At 45.6% G+C, this 17,444-nt stretch overlaps 1 protein-coding gene across 2 annotated transcripts in view; it reads right to left on the bottom strand.

Moving 5' to 3' along the window:
- LOC110503753 (cyclin-dependent kinase 14) overlaps nucleotides 1-17,444 on the bottom strand; it is a 215,632-nt gene that overhangs the window by 15,806 nt on the left and 182,382 nt on the right. The gene's annotated exons all lie outside the window — the stretch shown is intronic.

Raw genomic sequence — 17,444 nt, 5'->3', positions numbered from 1 at the left:
CTGGCTGATTTCCCCCTTGTGGGGTTTCTGTCAGTAAGGACATGGAAACACAGCTGAGAAGAAGACAGGAGAAGGAGAGGAAGAGAGGAGGAGGAGAGGAAGAGAGGAGGAGGAGAGGAAGAGAGGAGGAGAGGAAGACAGGAAGAGAGGAGGATAGAAAGAGTGGAGGAGAGGAAGAGAGGAGGAGAGGAAGACAGGAGGAGGAGAGGAGAGGAGAAAAGAAGAAGAGGGTGAGAGCTATTGGTTAGGCGCCTGCCTGTAGTGTGACAGCGGAGACTGCCACTGTGCTGGTGTGTGTGTGTGTGAGTTTCTCCCTGCTACAGTATCTAACCCTGTTGTAAATCAGTAGACCTCCTGCTGGGAGCAGCCCATTCACAGACCAGCCCGACATTATAACACAAAGACCACCATCAACCCCCATTAAAACACACAGCGCACCCATTCATCTCTAGTCACACCGCCATAACTCTCTCCCTCCATGGACCTAATGGTTGTGTGAGTGTGTGTGTGAGTGAGTGTGTGTGTGTGTGTGTGTGTGTGTGTGTGTGTGTGTGTGTGTGTGTGTGTGTGTGTGTGTGTGTGTCTGTGTGTCTGTGTGTGTGTGTGTGATGGGATGCTCCATAACTCTCCAACCATGGAGAGGTAATGGATATGTATGTACAAGGCTGTGCTCCACTCGGTCTTCCCCTTCACAGTGTCCTCCCTCCTAGAGGGAAATGACTGCTACATTGTGGATGTCTGACAGGCCTTGTGAGGGTTAAGTGGCTTTTGGAGGATTGTAAAGAGCCAAAGCAAACATCTATTGGAGTTAGAAGAGACTATCCAGTGGTACTACTAATGCCTAGTGTAAATAGACCCAGTCAGTCCTCCAGTCCCATGGAGCAGCTCCTCTGGTGTCTGAGTCTGTGATACGCACAGGAGGCTGTGATACGTACAGGAGGCTGTGATACGTACAGGATGCTGTGATACGTACAGGAGGCTGTGATACGTACAGGAGGCTGTGATACATACAGGAAGCTGTGATACGTACAGGAGGCTGTGATACGTACAGGAGGCTGTGATACGTACAGGATGCTGTGATACGTACAGGAGGCTGTGATACGTACAGGAGGCTGTGATACGTACAGGAGGCTGTGATACGTACAGGAGGCTGTGATATGTACAGGAGGCTGTGATACGTACCGGAGGCAGACAGTAGCTAAGACAGCCTGCTCTAGCCTAATGCAGACTATGGACAAGGGCTTTACAGTTCATTTGCATATTCATGTTTGAATAATGATGCTACAATATTCTATTTTATTACAGTATATACACAGTCCTGTATGGTAGAGCATGGCGCTTGAAACGCCAGGATAGTGGGTTTGATTCCCAGAGCCACACAAACATACAAATGAATGCACAGATGACTGTAAGTCACTTTGGATAAATGTGTCTGCTAAATGGCAAATATTATTATTCTATTGTATGCATGGATCTGATGCAGTACATTATACGTGCACAGTTCTATATAGAACACTACAGATTACAGCTGGCTTGCAGTAAGTAGATCAAGAAGAAAGTTGACGTCTTCCCGCCAGGGCCCAAACTAAGGACATGCCCCTGTTTGCTCTTCCCATATAACACTACAGCGACAGTACATATGGACAGACAACCTCACTCACCCTCTCTCCATCCCTACCTCTATCCCACTCTGTCTATCATGACTTACTACTGTAAAACTACCTGGTTCTACCAAAACTCCCCCTGCCCTTTCCACCCCAACCCAGCAGCCAGAGCTCCAGCTAGCCACACCCATACACACACATTAACACTTAGCTGGCTAAATCACACCCAGTAGAGAAATGAAAGAAGAACCATTAGCATGGACATAGGATTAGCTATGTTTGCATCATGGCTGAAGTGGGAAGTGATGCACCTTAGAGTTAAGGTCACTGTCTACCCCAACACAACACCCTCAGAGTTAAGGTCACTGTCTACCCCAACATAACACCCTCAGAGTTAAGGTCACTGTCTACCCCAACACAACACCCTCAGAGTTAAGGTCACTGTCTGCCCCAACCCTCAGAGTTAAGGTCACTGTCTGCCCCAACACAACACCCTCAGCCTGAGATAAACTCTCAGTACTATCAGGACAGCACACAGACACAGACACACTAAAGACACTTATTAAGCTTCACAGTTTCTCTCTTTTAAAGGAACAGCTACAGTAGTAAATTCAAAGTTTTGTGAGATGGCGATGGCTTTGTGAGGTGAAGGAAAACAAGGGGCTGGAAACTTTGCTTAATGAGCAGCTTAAATGTTTCATTAGAGGGCCGTTAGTATTGTGGAGCCAATTTAGGCCTCCGCCAGCCAAACCTACGGCGAAAAGAACAATTAACTACACCATCCACTCTCACGACAACTTCAGTAGCTTGCTGCCTTTGTGTGTGTTTAACGTTTGTGTGCGTAAAGTGAAAGTGGGTAAAGTGTGTGTGTGTGTGTGTCTGTGTGTGTAAAACATGGATAAAGGAAAGAGAAGGAGAGAGGAGGAGACAGGAGGAAAGAGAAGGAGAGAGGAGGAGAGAGGAGGAAAGAAGAGGAGAGAGGAGGAAAGATAAGGTGAGAGGAGGAGACAGGAAGAAAGAGGAGGAGAGAGGAGACAGGAGATAGGAGACAGGAGGAAAGAGGAGGAAAGAGAAGGAGACAGGAGGAAAGAGGAGGAAAGAGAAGGAGATTGGAGGAGGAGAGAGGAGGTAGGAAGTATCCCTCTAAACTCAGAGACCGCCCTGGTTCTTTCTCCGTCCAGCCCAGCCTAGGCCCAGGGGTTTATGGGTAGGCTGCTATTGGAGGATCAGTCTGCTGTGTACTACTGCTTCTGTTCTGTAAACTACTGGAGTACGGTCGCTGTGGAGGAATGATCTAAGGAGAAGTTACTAGTATCACATTCACTGTGGAGCTATGTTCTGCCTGGAAAATGCATTGGAAAAAGCATAGGTTTCTACGCTTCATCAGATACAGATGAAGTGCAAGGACAAGGACAGGGAAAGATGCTGAGGTACATAATGGATGTTATAGGACTTATCATTTCCATAACCATGAGAGGAGTGTGCTGAGTTGATGGAGGGAATGATCCACCCCTTAGCCTTTAGTGGGGTGTCTCTCTCTCTCTGCCCCCTCTGGGTCTCGTTTAGCTGCCAGAGCCCTTCCTCCCTCCATCCACATAGGAGTAAACAACAGAGCAAGATTGGGCTTGGCATTGGTCTCCCCCAGGACCCTGAGCGATCTGGCAGAGAGGTGTCTGTTTAGCGTCTGTCAGAAAAAGACACGATGGAGCCAAAGGGAGGTTCAGTTACATCAGCACTGGGATAGGAGCCCCTGTCATCTCACTGCCACGCACCGCCTGGGGCGACACTCATGCACGCACATGCACACACACATTCACAGAAACACACACACAAATGAGAAAATATGCACACACACACACACACCAAATCACGGCCCCTTCTCTTCACTTGTCATGGAGCTCACACCTGAGCTCGGATCTGCTGGGATGTGACAGAATACAATAGCTCAGTGGACAGCACCCTGTACACTTCTCACATAACATGGTTTGGCTATATATATATATAAATACACTGCTAAAAAATATTTTTTTCTTTACATAGTTGAATGTGCTGACAACAAAATCACACAAAAATGATCAATGGAAATTAAATTTATCAACCCATGGAGGTCTGGATTTGGAGTCACACTCAAAATTAAAGTGGAAAACCACACTACAGGCTGATCCAAAATGATGTAATGTCCTTAAAACTAGTAAAAATGAGGCTCAGTAGTGTGTGTGGCCTCCACGTACCTGTATGACCTCCCTACAGTGCCTGGGCATGCTCCTGATGAGGTGGCGGATGGTCTCCTGAGGGATCTCCTCCCAGACCTGGACTAAAGCATCCGCCAACTCCTGGACAGTCTGTGGTGCAATGTGGCGTTGGTGGATGGAGCGAGACATGATGTCCCAGATGTGCTCAATTGGATTCAGGTCTGGGGAACGGGCGGGCCAGTCCATAGCATCAATGCCTTCCTCTTGCAGGAAGTGCTGACACACTCCAGCCACATGAGGTCTAGCATAGTCTTGCATTAGGAGGAACCCAGGGCCAACCGCACCAGCATATGGTCTCAAAAGGGGTCTGAGGATCTCATCTCGGTACCTAACACACCATGACTGACCCACCGCCAAACCGGTCATGTAGGAGGATGTTGCAGGCAGCATAACGTTCTCCACGGCGTCTCCATACTGTCACGTCTGTCACATGTGCTCAGTGTGAACCTGCTTTCATCTGTGAAGAGCACAGGGCGCCAGTGGCAAATTTGCCAATCTTGGTGTTCTCTGGCAAATGCCAAACGTCCTGCACGGTGTTGGGCTGTAAGCACAACCCCCACCTGTGGACGTCGGGCCCTCATACCACCCTCATGGAGTCTGTTTCTGACCGTTTGAGCAGACACATGCACATTTGTGGCCTGTTGGAGGTCATTTTGCAGGGCTCTGGAAGTGCTCCTCCTGCTCCTCCTTGCACAAAGGCGGAGGTAGCGGTCCTGCTGCTGGGTTGTTTGCCTCCTACGGCCTCCTCCACGTCTCCTGATGTACTGGCCTGTCTCCTGGTAGCGCCTCCATGGTCTGGACACTACGCTGACAGGCACAGCAAACCTTCTTGCCACAGCTCGCATTGATGTGCCATCCTGGATGAGCTGCACTACCTGAGCCACTTGTGTGGGTTGTAGACTCCGTCTCATGCTACCACTAGAGTGAAAGCACCACCAGCATTCAAAAGTGACCAAAACATCAGCCAGGAAGCATAGGAACTGAGAAGTGGTCTGTGGTCACCACCTGCAGAACCACTCCTTTATTGGGGGTGTCTTGCTAATTCCCTATAATTTCCACCTGTTGTCTATTCCATTTGCATAACAGCATGTAAAATGTATTGTCAATCAGTGTTGCTTCCTAAGTGGACAGTTTGATTTCACAGAAGTGTGATTGACTTGGAGTTACATTGTGTTGTTTAAGTGTTCCCTTCCCTATTTTTTGAGCAGTATATTTATATATATATATATATACAGAAAGAGAGAGAGCGAGAGAGAGAGAGAGTTGATGTTTCTCAATGACAGCTAAGATGGTTCAAATAGTAGGGTTTTGTATACTGTAAGTTACATTAACACATTCAGTGGGTGTAGAGCACAGTACACACTACAGTTACAGTATCATTTGAGGGTGTGCTTCAGCAGCGGTGCATATCCCCTCTTTCTCTCTCTCTCCTTCACTCTTTCTCTCTCTCTCTCTCTCTGTGTATATATATATATATATATATACTGCTCAAAAAATAAAGGGAACACTTAAACAACACAACACAACTCCAAGTCAATCACACTTCTGTGAAATCAAACTGTCCACTCAGGACCGCTCTCTCTCTCTCTCTCTCTCTCACTCTTTCTATCCCCCCCTCTCTCGCTCTCTCTCTCTCTCTTTCACTCTTTCTCTCCCTCTCTCTTTCACTCTTTCTCTCCCTCTCTCTCTCTCTCTCTCTCTCTTTCACTCTTTCTCTCCCTCTCTCTCCCTCTCTTTCTCCCCCTCTCTCTCTCGCTCTCTCTCTCTCTCCCTCTCTCTCTCTCTCTCTTTCACTCTTTCTCTCCCTCTCTCTCTCCCTCTCCCTCTCTCCCTCTCTTTCTCCCCCCCTCTCTCGCTCTCTTTCTGTCTCTCTCTCTTTCACTCTTTCTCTCCCCCTCTCTCTCTCTCTCTCTCTCTCTCGTCGGAGTGCATGCTGGGAGTGAGTCGTCAAGCAGAGTGTTTGTGAGAGCGAATGGAATTTATTTTCACTCTATTGGGTTTTGGTATGTACATATATATATATTGATTAGTTTAGTTGTTTTAAGGGTATATTGTTTAACTATCACTAAGCACGTATAGTTAGTTGGTGGTGGGATCTTTGAGGTTGTTTTTTGTGGCAATGGCCACTCGCGGAAATGTAGAGTTTGAAAAACTTAGTCGGAGGCATGGAGTAAAAATTCCTGCTGCGGCTGGGTGTTCAGTGGAAGAATGTAGCTTGGCTGTGGGTGCTATCATTGGGTATGATAGCATCAAATCAGCCTCAAGGATGAATAGCGCTGTAGTGATATTTTTAGATTCAATTGAAAAGGTGAATAAGATAGTTGAGAGGGGTGTTGTGTTGCGGGAGACACAGACGCCGGTATTTCCGCTTATGAATCCTGCGAAGAAAGTTATGCTTTCTAACGTGCCACCATTTGTTAGAGATGAAGTGTTAGAGCGAGCGTTATCTCGCCATGGTCAAATCGTATCTACAATAAAGAAGGTTCTTTTTGGATGCAAATCTCCGTTGTTGAAACATGTCGTGTCTCATAGGAGACAAGTGCATATGATTTTAAAAAAGGAAGGAGATGAACTGAATTTAGCGTTTAGTTTTAAGATTGATGGATTTGATTATGTCTTCTATGCATCTACTGAATCAATGAAATATATGCAGGATTACAATGTAACTGATTTTTTCCCTGAACGTGAATTGTTTATTGAATCAGCAAAGTTTCTGATGTCAAAAATTACAGGGGGAGGTTTGAAAAGCCCTGAAATTGCTAGACTCAAGAAAGTGGTCACGAGAGTAATAAGTGATGTAAATTCTAAAGAAAATGAAAGAGTTCAGTTGTAGTTTTAACTCTGTAAAGAGATGTGGTGGCTGTATCTTCCTCTATTTTTTTCTTATCCATGAGCAGTTTTAAGATCTCTTCTTTAAACGTAAATGGGGCAAGAGATGTTAATAAAAGAGCCATGGTGTATGAGTTAATGAGGGGAAAGGGAAGTGACATAATTTTTCTGCAAGAAACGCATAGTAATTTGGAAAATGAAGTTATGTGGCAACAGGAGTGGGGGGGGACAGTGGTGTGTAGTCATAAAAACTCAAAAAGTGGGGGTGTGGTTATCTTGTTCTCAAAAGGGTTTTTGCCTTTGTCATACGAGGTTGAAGAGGTAGCTGAGGGGAGGTTATTAAAAGTTAGAGCAAGGTATGAAAACATCAATATGTGTCTGATAAATGTATATGCCCCAGTGGTGACAGTTGACAGGGTATGTTTTTTAGAGACATTATCAAATACCATTGAGAAATGTAACAAAGAAGATTATTTGTTTATTGCTGGGGATTTTAACTGCACAGTTAGCGATTTAGATAGAAATCACCAAGAACCTCATATAGCCTCAAGGACGTTTTTAAAACGCCTTATTGTAACAAATGAACTGTGTGATATTTGGCGGAGTCAACATGGAGGAACAAGGCAGTACACCTGGGCGCATGTGAGAGAGAACATCATCTCTATGGCCAGGTTAGATAGGTTTTATGTTTTTGAGCATCAATCTCAGGTCTGTAAATCAAGTGTGATAACTCCAGTGGGATTTTCTGATCATTGTTTAATAACAGAGGTGGTGTTCATTAACGATGTAAAACCTAAAAGCGCATACTGGCATTTTAATATAACTTTATTGAGTGATGCTCACTTCAGGAACTGTTTCAGTTTTTTTTGGGAGAGGTGGAGGTCTCAAAAGGCCAGTTTTGTATCCCTTCAACAATGGTGGGATATAGGGAAAATCCAGATTCAACAATTTTGTAATCAATACACGAGGAATGTCACCAAGGATATCACCAGATCAATGAAAGCCCTAGAGATTGAAATAGTGGAACTCATGACGTTGGTTGAGACCACAGGAGATCGAGGCCATACTCAGGCCCTCAAGAGGAGAAAAGCTACATTGGCAGATCTGCTGGGTATTAGAGCACAGGGGGCACTGGTGAGAAGTACATTTCAGGGAATATCTGAAATGGATGCCTCATCCAAATTTTTCTTTGGTTTAGAGAAAAAGAATGGACAAAGAAAAATTATTCATTGTCTCAAATCAGCTGTTGGACAAGAGCTCACTAGCCCTAGTGAAATTAGAAAGAGGGCAGTAGAGTTCTATGCTGAGCTCTACAAGTGTGAGTACAAAGAGGACAAAACAGTGACACAGCAGTTCTTTGATGGGCTCCCAAAGGTGCCTGCAGAAGCTCAGGTTGAGCTTGAGCAACCATTGTCTTTGCAGGATTTATACACTGCATTAAAAGGCATGGAAAATGGAAGGGCACCAGGCATTGATGGGCTTCCCGTTGACTTTTTTAAGTCTTTTTGGGCTATGTTGGGAGAGGATTGGTTAGAAGTAGCTAATGATAGTTTAACCGGAGGGTTACTACCAATAAGCTGCAGAAGGGCTGTCCTCACCCTACTGCCCAAAAAGGGTGACCCGAGGGAGGTGAAGAACTGGAGGCCGGTGGCTTTATTGTGTACTGATTATAAGATATTGTCAAAGGCTTTGTCCAACAGGCTGAGGGAGGTGATGGGGCAAATCATACATACGGATCAGTCCTACTGTGTTCCTGGCAGGCAGATAGGGGATAACATTTCTCTGATTCGTGATTTTTTGGACGTCTCTAGGGCTATTGGGTTGGATGCTGGTCTAATTTCAATTGATCAGGAAAAGGCATTTGACCGAGTTGAACATCAATATTTATGGCAAACGTTTGAGGCGTTTGGGTTCAGCTCTGGTTTTATTGCCATGATAAAGGTGATATATGGTGACATTGAAAGTGTATTGAAAGTTAACGGTGGTTTGAGTGCTCCTTTTAAAGTGTGTAGAGGTATTAGGCAGGGATGTTCTATGTCTGGGATGTTATATGCTATTGCTATAGAGCCACTACTAAATAGCATTAGAAGTCGCATTGCAGGGGTGTGCCTTTCAGAGGATATTCCTCCTATTCGTCTTTCAGCCTATGCTGATGATGTAGTTGTGCTAGTGAAAAATCAAGCGGAGGTGGATAGCTTGAGTCTAATGGTTGATCGTTTTAGGGGAATATCCTCTGCAAAGGTAAATTGGGAAAAGAGTTGTGCTTTACAGATTGGAGAATGGTCTGGAGGGATCATGGCTTTGCCAGGGGGGCTAGAATGGTGTAAGGGAGGTTTTAAGTATCTTGGAGTGTATCTAGGAGATGAGGGGACTATGGAAAAAAATTGGAGTGGGGTGGTTGAAATGGTGGAAGGGAGGATGAGGAGATGGCGTTGGTTACTATCTCGTATGTCATATAGAGGGCGCACTATTATAGTTAACAATGTGATTGCCTCTGCACTGTGGCATCGGTTGTCAGTTTTAGAACCACCATCTGGCCTTCTGGCTAAGATACAGGCAATTATTGTGGATTTCTTTTGGGATAAATATCACTGGGTTCCACAAAGTGTTTTGTATTTGTCAAAAGAGGAGGGGGGACAATGTCTTGTACATCTTGCTAGTAGGGCTGCTGCTTTCCGGTTTCAGTTTATTCAAAGGCTGCTTTATGGACCGGAAAATGTGGTGTGGAGAGGGGTGGCAGGTCTTATATTACAGCGGGTTGGAGGATTAGGTTTAAAGAAGGCTTTATTTCTGGTTGATAGTAGCCAGATTTCTAGGGAGGGAGTACCTCCGTTTTATAGAGGCCTTCTCAGAGTGTGGAGCATAATGAAGGTGTCCAGAAGAACTTCAGCGGAGTCAGTGCATTGGCTTTTGGAGGAACCTCTGGTGTATGGGGCAAGACTGGATTGTACAACTGCAGCTGTTCCACATTTCTCCAAGATTCTGGTGAAGGGGAAAATCATCACCTTAAGACAGTTAATGGCCATGGCTGGGCCCGCCTTAATGGATGGAAGAAGGGTGGCAGAACATTTGGGGATGAGGTCGGAAAGGATTGTCGGACAAATGCTGGGGAGCTGTAGGAAGGCTCTGTCAGCGGGAGAATGGGATATGCTTAGTAGCCACAAGAAGAAGGTGCAAGATGAAGACGTCTCATTTCCAAAACTAGGGATTACACCAAATATCCCAGAGTCAGAAAGAAAGGCGTTATTGCTGGATTTGAGAGGGTTGGAGGAGGTGGGTTTGGATGAGGTGAATGGGAAGGAATTGTATAGGGGGTGTGTCAAGGTGTTGAATAAAGATAAATTGAAAAATAGAAAAGATACTCCATGGAGGGTAAAATTGGGCATTGATGACAAGGTAAAGCCAGCATGGAGAGCACTGTACAAGCCACCGTTACAAAAGGGTACTGGTGATATGCAATGGAGGGTTTTACATGGCATCATTGCAGTTAATGCTTTTGTATCTGTTATTAACTCAGATGTTAGAGATGGATGTCCTTTTTGTAATATAAGAGAAACCATTTTTCACTGTTTTATGGAGTGTGAGAGGATAAAACCGCTATTGGAAATGTTGGAATCTTTGTTTAAAGCTGTAGGGGAGTTTTTCAATAACACTGTTTTTATTTTGGGGTTTCAATATAGTAAACAACAGAAAAGAAAATGTCAAATGTTACATTTTATTTTGGGACAAGCTAAGATGTCAATTTTTCTGAGTAGGAAACATAAGATAGAAACGGGATATGGGCAGGATGTAAGATGTGTTTTTAAAGGTTTAGTGAAAGCAAGAATAAAAGTAGATTTTGAGTTCTTTTCAGCTGTAAAAGATCTCCTATTATTTGAGGAGAAGTGGGCCTACGAAGGAGCGCTTTGTTTTGTAGAGGAGGGGAAATTATTTTTTGCTGCTGAAATAAGTTGAATGTATATGTTATGTATTTATTTTTGTTTAGGAATTACATTTGTTATTTCATTTCTGAAAAGGCAGTGTGTCATTATTTATGTTAACACTTGAGTAAAAAATAAAGGTTTTATAAAAACTCAAACTCTCTCCCTCTTTCTCTCGCTCTCTCTTATGATGAAGACATCATGTGGAGAAATCACCAAATCTCTGCATCCACAGATTAAGTTTTTCTAATATTCAGTGACAACAGACCTTTAAATACCTGCAGTTGGAGCCACTCTAAGCCATCCAGCCCTCCTCTCCCCTCCTCTTTCCTCCCCTCCCCTCCTCTTTCCTCCCCTCCCCTCCTCTCCCCTCCCCTCCCCTCCTCTTCCCTCCCCTCGCATCCTCTCCCCTTCCCTCCCCTCCTCTTGCCTCCCATCCCCTCCTCTTCCCTCACCTCCCCTCCCCTTCCCTCCCCTCCCCTCCTCTTCCCTCCTCTGCCCTCCTCTCTCCTCCCCTCCCCTCTTCTTCCCTCCCCTCCTCTCCCCTACTCTTCCCGTCCCTCCCCCCTCTTCCCTTCCCTCCCCTCCTCTTCCCTCACCTCCCCTCCTCTTCCCTCCTCTTCCCTCCCCTTCTCTTCCCTTCCCTCCCCTCCTCTCCCCTCCTCTACCCTCCTCTTCCCTCCCCAGCCCAGTCTTGAGGGCAGGTTCTTTGGGCTGGAGACCCAGAGGCCTGCTGGGTTTAGTCCTGGGCTGGGCTCTGACCCTCAGGCACTCTCTGACGATCTGTATATGACAAAGACAATCTGTTCCTCTCCCTCTACTCTCTGAAACAGAGCCTCTCATACTCACACAACTCTGAACAGCCAACTGAAGAACAAATTGAACCGATTCATCAGCGCAGACGTCCCTTATGGATACATTGTGTGTGTGTGTGAGTGAGTGAGTGAGTGAAATCGCCAAGGTATCTGGACAGTTCACAGGAGGTAAAACAGACAGAATACTGAGAAGAGGAGTTCTGAGATGTGGGGATAGAATGGTTTAAAGGACAGCGGCAGAGTCAAACCCCAGCTGGAGAGACTAGTGGGGTTAGGACACTAGCAGACGAAGCTGTCCTAAATGCAACTCTACAACAGCCCACCCCCTTATGGCTCTGGTCAAAAGTAGTGCACTATATAGGGGATAGGGCTCTGGTCAAAAGTAGTGCACTATATAGGGGATAGGGTGCCATTTGGGATGCACCCCGAGTCTCTAGTGGCTGAGTAACTTTAGACCTTTGTGGTGTTGCACAGAACTTACTATACTCCTCTGTTTTGGTTTCCTGCATGCTCAACTTCCCACACTGGCCGGAGAGTTCACAGAACTTACTATACTCCTCTGTTTTGGTTTCCTGCATGCTCAACTTCCCACACTGGCCAGAGAGTTCACAGATCACATTGAACACTTTTGGAAATATGTAATGGATGGTTTTGTTGAAAAGACAACTGCAAGGTCAGATTATCACTGTTGTGAGGTGACTTTCTTATAATTCACATCTTGTTTGTCTGGCCAGACTCCAAAGAGCAACGAGAGGGCGTTGACCTCCTAGAGCGGAGGACAATTGTTTTACAAACCACACACTTGACATTGTGCCCAAAATCCGTTCCAAGTCTGAATGTGTGCACTGCCTGCTTACTACATTACCTCTCACAGCAGTCTCAGTCTACTATATGTGCTCCAACTGTCACGAACGTTGTTGTAAGAATCTGACCAAAATGCAGCGTGGGTTGGGTTCATCATCTTTATTTAACATAAACCGGCAAAAAATACAAGAAAGAAGAAAGAATGGAACGTGAAGCTATGCAGTGCTCAAGGCAACTATACGCAAACAAGATCCCACAACAAACAGGTGGGAAAAAGCAGCCTAAATATGATCCCCAATCAGAGACAACGATAGCCTCTGATTGGGAACCATACCAAGCCAACCTAGAAATAAAGAAACTAGAATGCTCACCCTAGTGACACCCAACCTAACCAAAATAGAGAATAAAGGATCTCTAAGAAGGTGCGGACTCCGGCCGCAAAACCTGACTCTTTGGGGGGGGGTGGACTGGATTGTCACCGGGGACTCTGGACTGGAAACCCTCGCAGGAGGCTCCTGACTGGGAACCCTCGCAGGGGGCTCCAGACTGGGAACCGTCGCTGGGGGCTCCAGACTGGGAACCGTCGCTGGGGGCTCCGGACTGGGAAACCGTCGCTGGAGGCTCCGGACTGGGAAACCGTCGCTGGAGGCTCCGGACTGGGAAACCGTCGCTGGAGGCTCCGGACTGGGAAACCGTCGCTGGAGGCTCTGGACTGCAGACCGTCGCTGGAGGTGTACCAGGCTGGGGAGACGCACTGGAGGCCTGGTGCGTGGAGCTGGCCAGGGCGTACCGGGCTGTGGAGGCGCACTGAAGGTCTGGAGCGTAAAGCTGGCACAACGTGTCCTGGACAGACGACAACCTTCGCATGGCAAGTGCGGGGAGCTGGCACAGAACGTACCGGGCTGTGGAGGTGCACTGGAGACACGGTGCGTAGAACCGGCACACATTGTACCGGAACGATGACCCTCTCCTCAAAGCGAGTGCGGAGAGCTGGCACAGGTGTCATCGGATGGCTAACACGCTCCTCAGGGCGACTGTCTTGCCTCTCCAGCCAAACCTACAGCTCTTCCGCTTCACTCTCTTCACATTTTGCCAACCACTCCTCAAAGGTCTATCTCACCCATCCGTTCACTCTCTCTCAATCTATCCATCGCTTCCTCCATGGTCTCTGACTCACCCCTCAGCGTCACCGACCACTCCGTGTGCCCCCCCCAAACTTTTTCGAGGCTGCTTCTTGGGCCTACGTCGTGTCCGCGAACCCCGATGTCGCCACTGTCCCTCCTTCGCTGCCTCCGCCTGCTTCCATGGCAGGCTTTTGTCTCCTGCAATTATTTTGTCCCAAGTCCAGGATGTTCTCCACTCCTGGCTTTCTTCCCTGGCCCAGGATCCCTGCTCCTCCTGGGCACGCTGCTTGGTCCGTGGGTGTTGGGATCTTCTGTCACAAATGTTGTTGTAAGAATCGGACCAAAATGCAGCGTGGGTTGGGTTCATCATCTTTATTTAACGTGAACCGTCAAAAAACAATAAAGAAGAAAGAAAGGAACGTGAAGCTATGCAGTGTTCAAGGCAACTATACACAAACAAGATCCCACAACAAACAGGGGGGAAAAAGCTGCCTAAATATGATCCCCAATCATAGACAACGATAGACAGCTGCCTCTGATTGGGAACCATACCAAGCCAACCTAGAAATAAAGAAACTAGAATGCCCTTGCTAGTCACACCCCGACCTAACCAAAATAGAGAATAAAAGATCTCTAAGGTCAGGGCGTGACACCAACATTAAGCTCTATGTCAATATACAATATGTTCTGTCTCAATATACAATATGTTCTGTCTCAATATACAATATGTTCTGTCTCAATATACAATATGTTCTGTCTCAATATACAATATGTTCTGTCTCAATATACAATATGTTCTGTCTCAATATACAATATGTTCTGTCTCAATATACAATATGTTCTGTCTCAATATACAATATGTTCTGTCTCAATATACAATATGTTCTGTCTCAATATACAATATGTTCTGTCTCAATACACAATATGTTCTGTCTCAATACACAATATGTTCTGTCTCAATATACAATATGTTCTGTCTCAATATACAATATGTTCTGTCTCAATATACAATATGTTCTGTCTCAATATACAATATGTTCTGTCTCAATATACAATATGTTCTGTCTCAATACACAATATGTTCTGTCTCAATACACAATATGTTCTGTCTCAATACACTATGTTCTGTCTCAATACACAATATGTTCTGTCTCAATACACAATATGTTCTGTCTCAATATACAATATGTTCTGTCTCAATATACAATATGTTCTGTCTCAATATACAATATGTTCTGTCTCAATATACAATATGTTCTGTCTCAATATACAATATGTTCTGTCTCAATATACAATATGTTCTGTCTCAATACACAATATGTTCTGTCTCAATATACAATATGTTATTTCTCAATATGCTGCTATCTCTATTAACACTGACTCATTTTTCCTCAGTCACGGTCCTCAGATGCAGAAGCATATTTATAGGGCCACAATGACAGGCCCAGAGCAACAGTCCCTCTACCTAACCAGCACTAAACAGGCCCAGAGCAACAGTCCCTCTCCCTAACCAGCACTAAACAGGCCCAGAGCAACAGTCCCTCTCCCTAACCAGCAGTAAACAGGCCCAGAGCAACAGTCCCTCTCTCCCTAACCAGCAGTAAACAGGCCCAGAGCAACAGTCCCTCTCTCCCTAACCAGCAGTAAACAGGCCCAGAGCAACAGTCCCTCTCTCCCTAACCAGCAGTAAACAGGCCCAGAGCAACAGTCCCTCTCTCCCTAACCAGCAGTAAACAGGCCCAGAGCAACAGTCCCTCTCTCCCTAACCAGCACTAAACAGGCCCAGAGCAACAGTCCCTCTCCCTAACCAGCATTAAACATGTTACCACTTCACAATGACACAAACACATACACACACTCCACAGGGCTGGTGGCAGTGCATGCTGAAAGCGGCTTTATTGTGCCCTAAACGGCTGAATTTAGTGAGGAAATGAGCTGGAACATACCGATCTATTTCTGTACATTCCCCCCCCTCTCTCTCCCTGTAATGAGATTAAAGGCAAATGGACACACAGGGCATGACAGATACAGAGCTAATTTAGGAAAGGGGGCGAGAGAGAGAAAGTAAGAAAGAGAGAGAGAATTAAAGAAAGAATGTGAGAGAATGAAATAAATATATGTGTGTGTGGTGGGGTGTCTTGTGGTTGGGGACAGTCAGTGACACGGGGGGGGGGGGGGGGGCATTGCTGGCTAAAGGTGGATCCTTATCGTACACGCACACACACGCACACACACACACACACACACACACAATGGATATGGTGACGTTATGGTGGTGGGATGGGAGAGGTTGGTCATGGCTGTCATGCACTATTATTAGGGAATGTTATGATGCACTGAAAACTCTCAAATAGCATGTAGCCTGTGGTAATAAGAGGTTACAAAGGTTTATGATCCCCTGTAACACTAAACATGTTTACACAGAGATACAGGTCACACTGGTTAGACAACAAACCATAGCCTTGTTGTTGAACAAAAGCACAACTGAAGACCTCAGGTAGCTAGCAGCTACCTCTATTAAACAAAAATATATATATATATCTCCATCATTATACTTTATCAAGGTTACAGTGGCATAGAAAAAGAGAAAGAGAAAGGAGAAAAAGGAGAGAAAGGCGAGAAAGGAGAAAAAAAAGAAAGGAGAGAGAAGGAAGGGAGGATAATTATAACATGGTGTGTAATTAAGGCTGTAAAAAATCCCCTCCATCCCAGCTGTAGCCCACTGGGTACATTCCGTAATCCATATTCATATTCCGCTGAGCTGACACAGAAAGTGAACCAGTGCTGGAACGCTGAGGAGCCAACAGTGCCACTGGCATCATTATATATTCATTGGCCTAAGAGCCATGTGTGTGACTGGGTAGGCTGGTGTGTGTGACTGGGTAGGCTGATGTGTGTGACTGGGAGTGTGGACAGGTAGGTTGGTAGGTGCTCCTGTCGCGGGCCGAGCGCATTGGTGTGGCTGGCTTCCGGGTTAAGTGGGCATTGTGTCAAGAAGCAGTATGGCTTGGTTGGGTTGTGTTTCGGAGAATGCACAGCTCTTGACCTTTGCCTCTCCCAAGTCCGTACGGGAGTTGCAGTGATGAGACAAGACTGTAACTACCAATTGGATACCATGTAATTGGGGAGAAAAAGGGCTAATAATATTTCAATACAGGAACCTCATTAAACACAGTGACTCACTAAGCCTTGTACTCTCCCTATCAGCTAACCATTACTGGGAGATAGAGTCCCTACTCTGCCCTCAGTTTACTCAAGACTTCATACATACTTCACCTAACTTGGTACTTGAGCTACATCACAAAATGATTTTTACATTGCTCTGTTCATCATCTCTGTCTCTCTCCTGATCTCCCAGTCTTTCTCCTCGAGATGACAAGACGTTATGTTGTTTCAGAGAAACTAATCTCTTGTGGATAGATGCACGTACCATGTAACATAACTGGTAGAAGGGTCTGTCGACAGACTGTAGGACGCGACGCCTGACGAGGAACTATGTTCCCGCTACGCTACGTTTTGTCACTGATCACTTGGACAAATCCTGATTTTGCAGGTGCTTGCATCTTTCTAATTTCGAAAGAGGAGACATTTGACTTATAGGCTTCCCAGGAACTGGCTGAGAGTTTCTGTTAGAGGGGTGGAGACTTCGTTAGGCTTGTTAGTATATTTTCAAACATGTCTTCCCAACAGCTTAATCGAGCATCTGACACAATTACGCAAGATTTTAATTCTGGGTGTCAGAGATTACAGAGAAACCAACCGTTTATTGTCATAGGATAGACAACATTATCAGAATGGTGCTGCATGAAGGAAGCTGGACTGAAACTTGGGAGGAGGTGTTTTGTAGGCCTTCAGTTTACATTCTGTGTGTGATGAGGATTTAGTTCAGCATCTAGCACTACTCTGGAGAGAGCTATTGTCTAGTGTATTAATTAGTCAGTTTTGTGTAAGTATTACGATCCACATAGTTTAATGAACTACAGGCCATGATTAAGAGGTAGGGAGGAGTCAGAGAGGGAGGAATCTGCTTGGGAAAAACGCTCTTGCTCTTACTCTGGATAACTAAACTAAAAAGTTATCAGTAGTTGTATTTTGG

This window comes from Oncorhynchus mykiss, chromosome 3, assembly GCF_057628025.1.
Source record: "Oncorhynchus mykiss isolate SJ-2025 chromosome 3, ASM5762802v1, whole genome shotgun sequence".
Classification (NCBI taxonomy): domain Eukaryota; kingdom Metazoa; phylum Chordata; class Actinopteri; order Salmoniformes; family Salmonidae; genus Oncorhynchus; species Oncorhynchus mykiss.
Note: the sequence above shows the minus strand (reverse complement) of the source record. Positions and strands in the feature narration are given on the sequence as shown.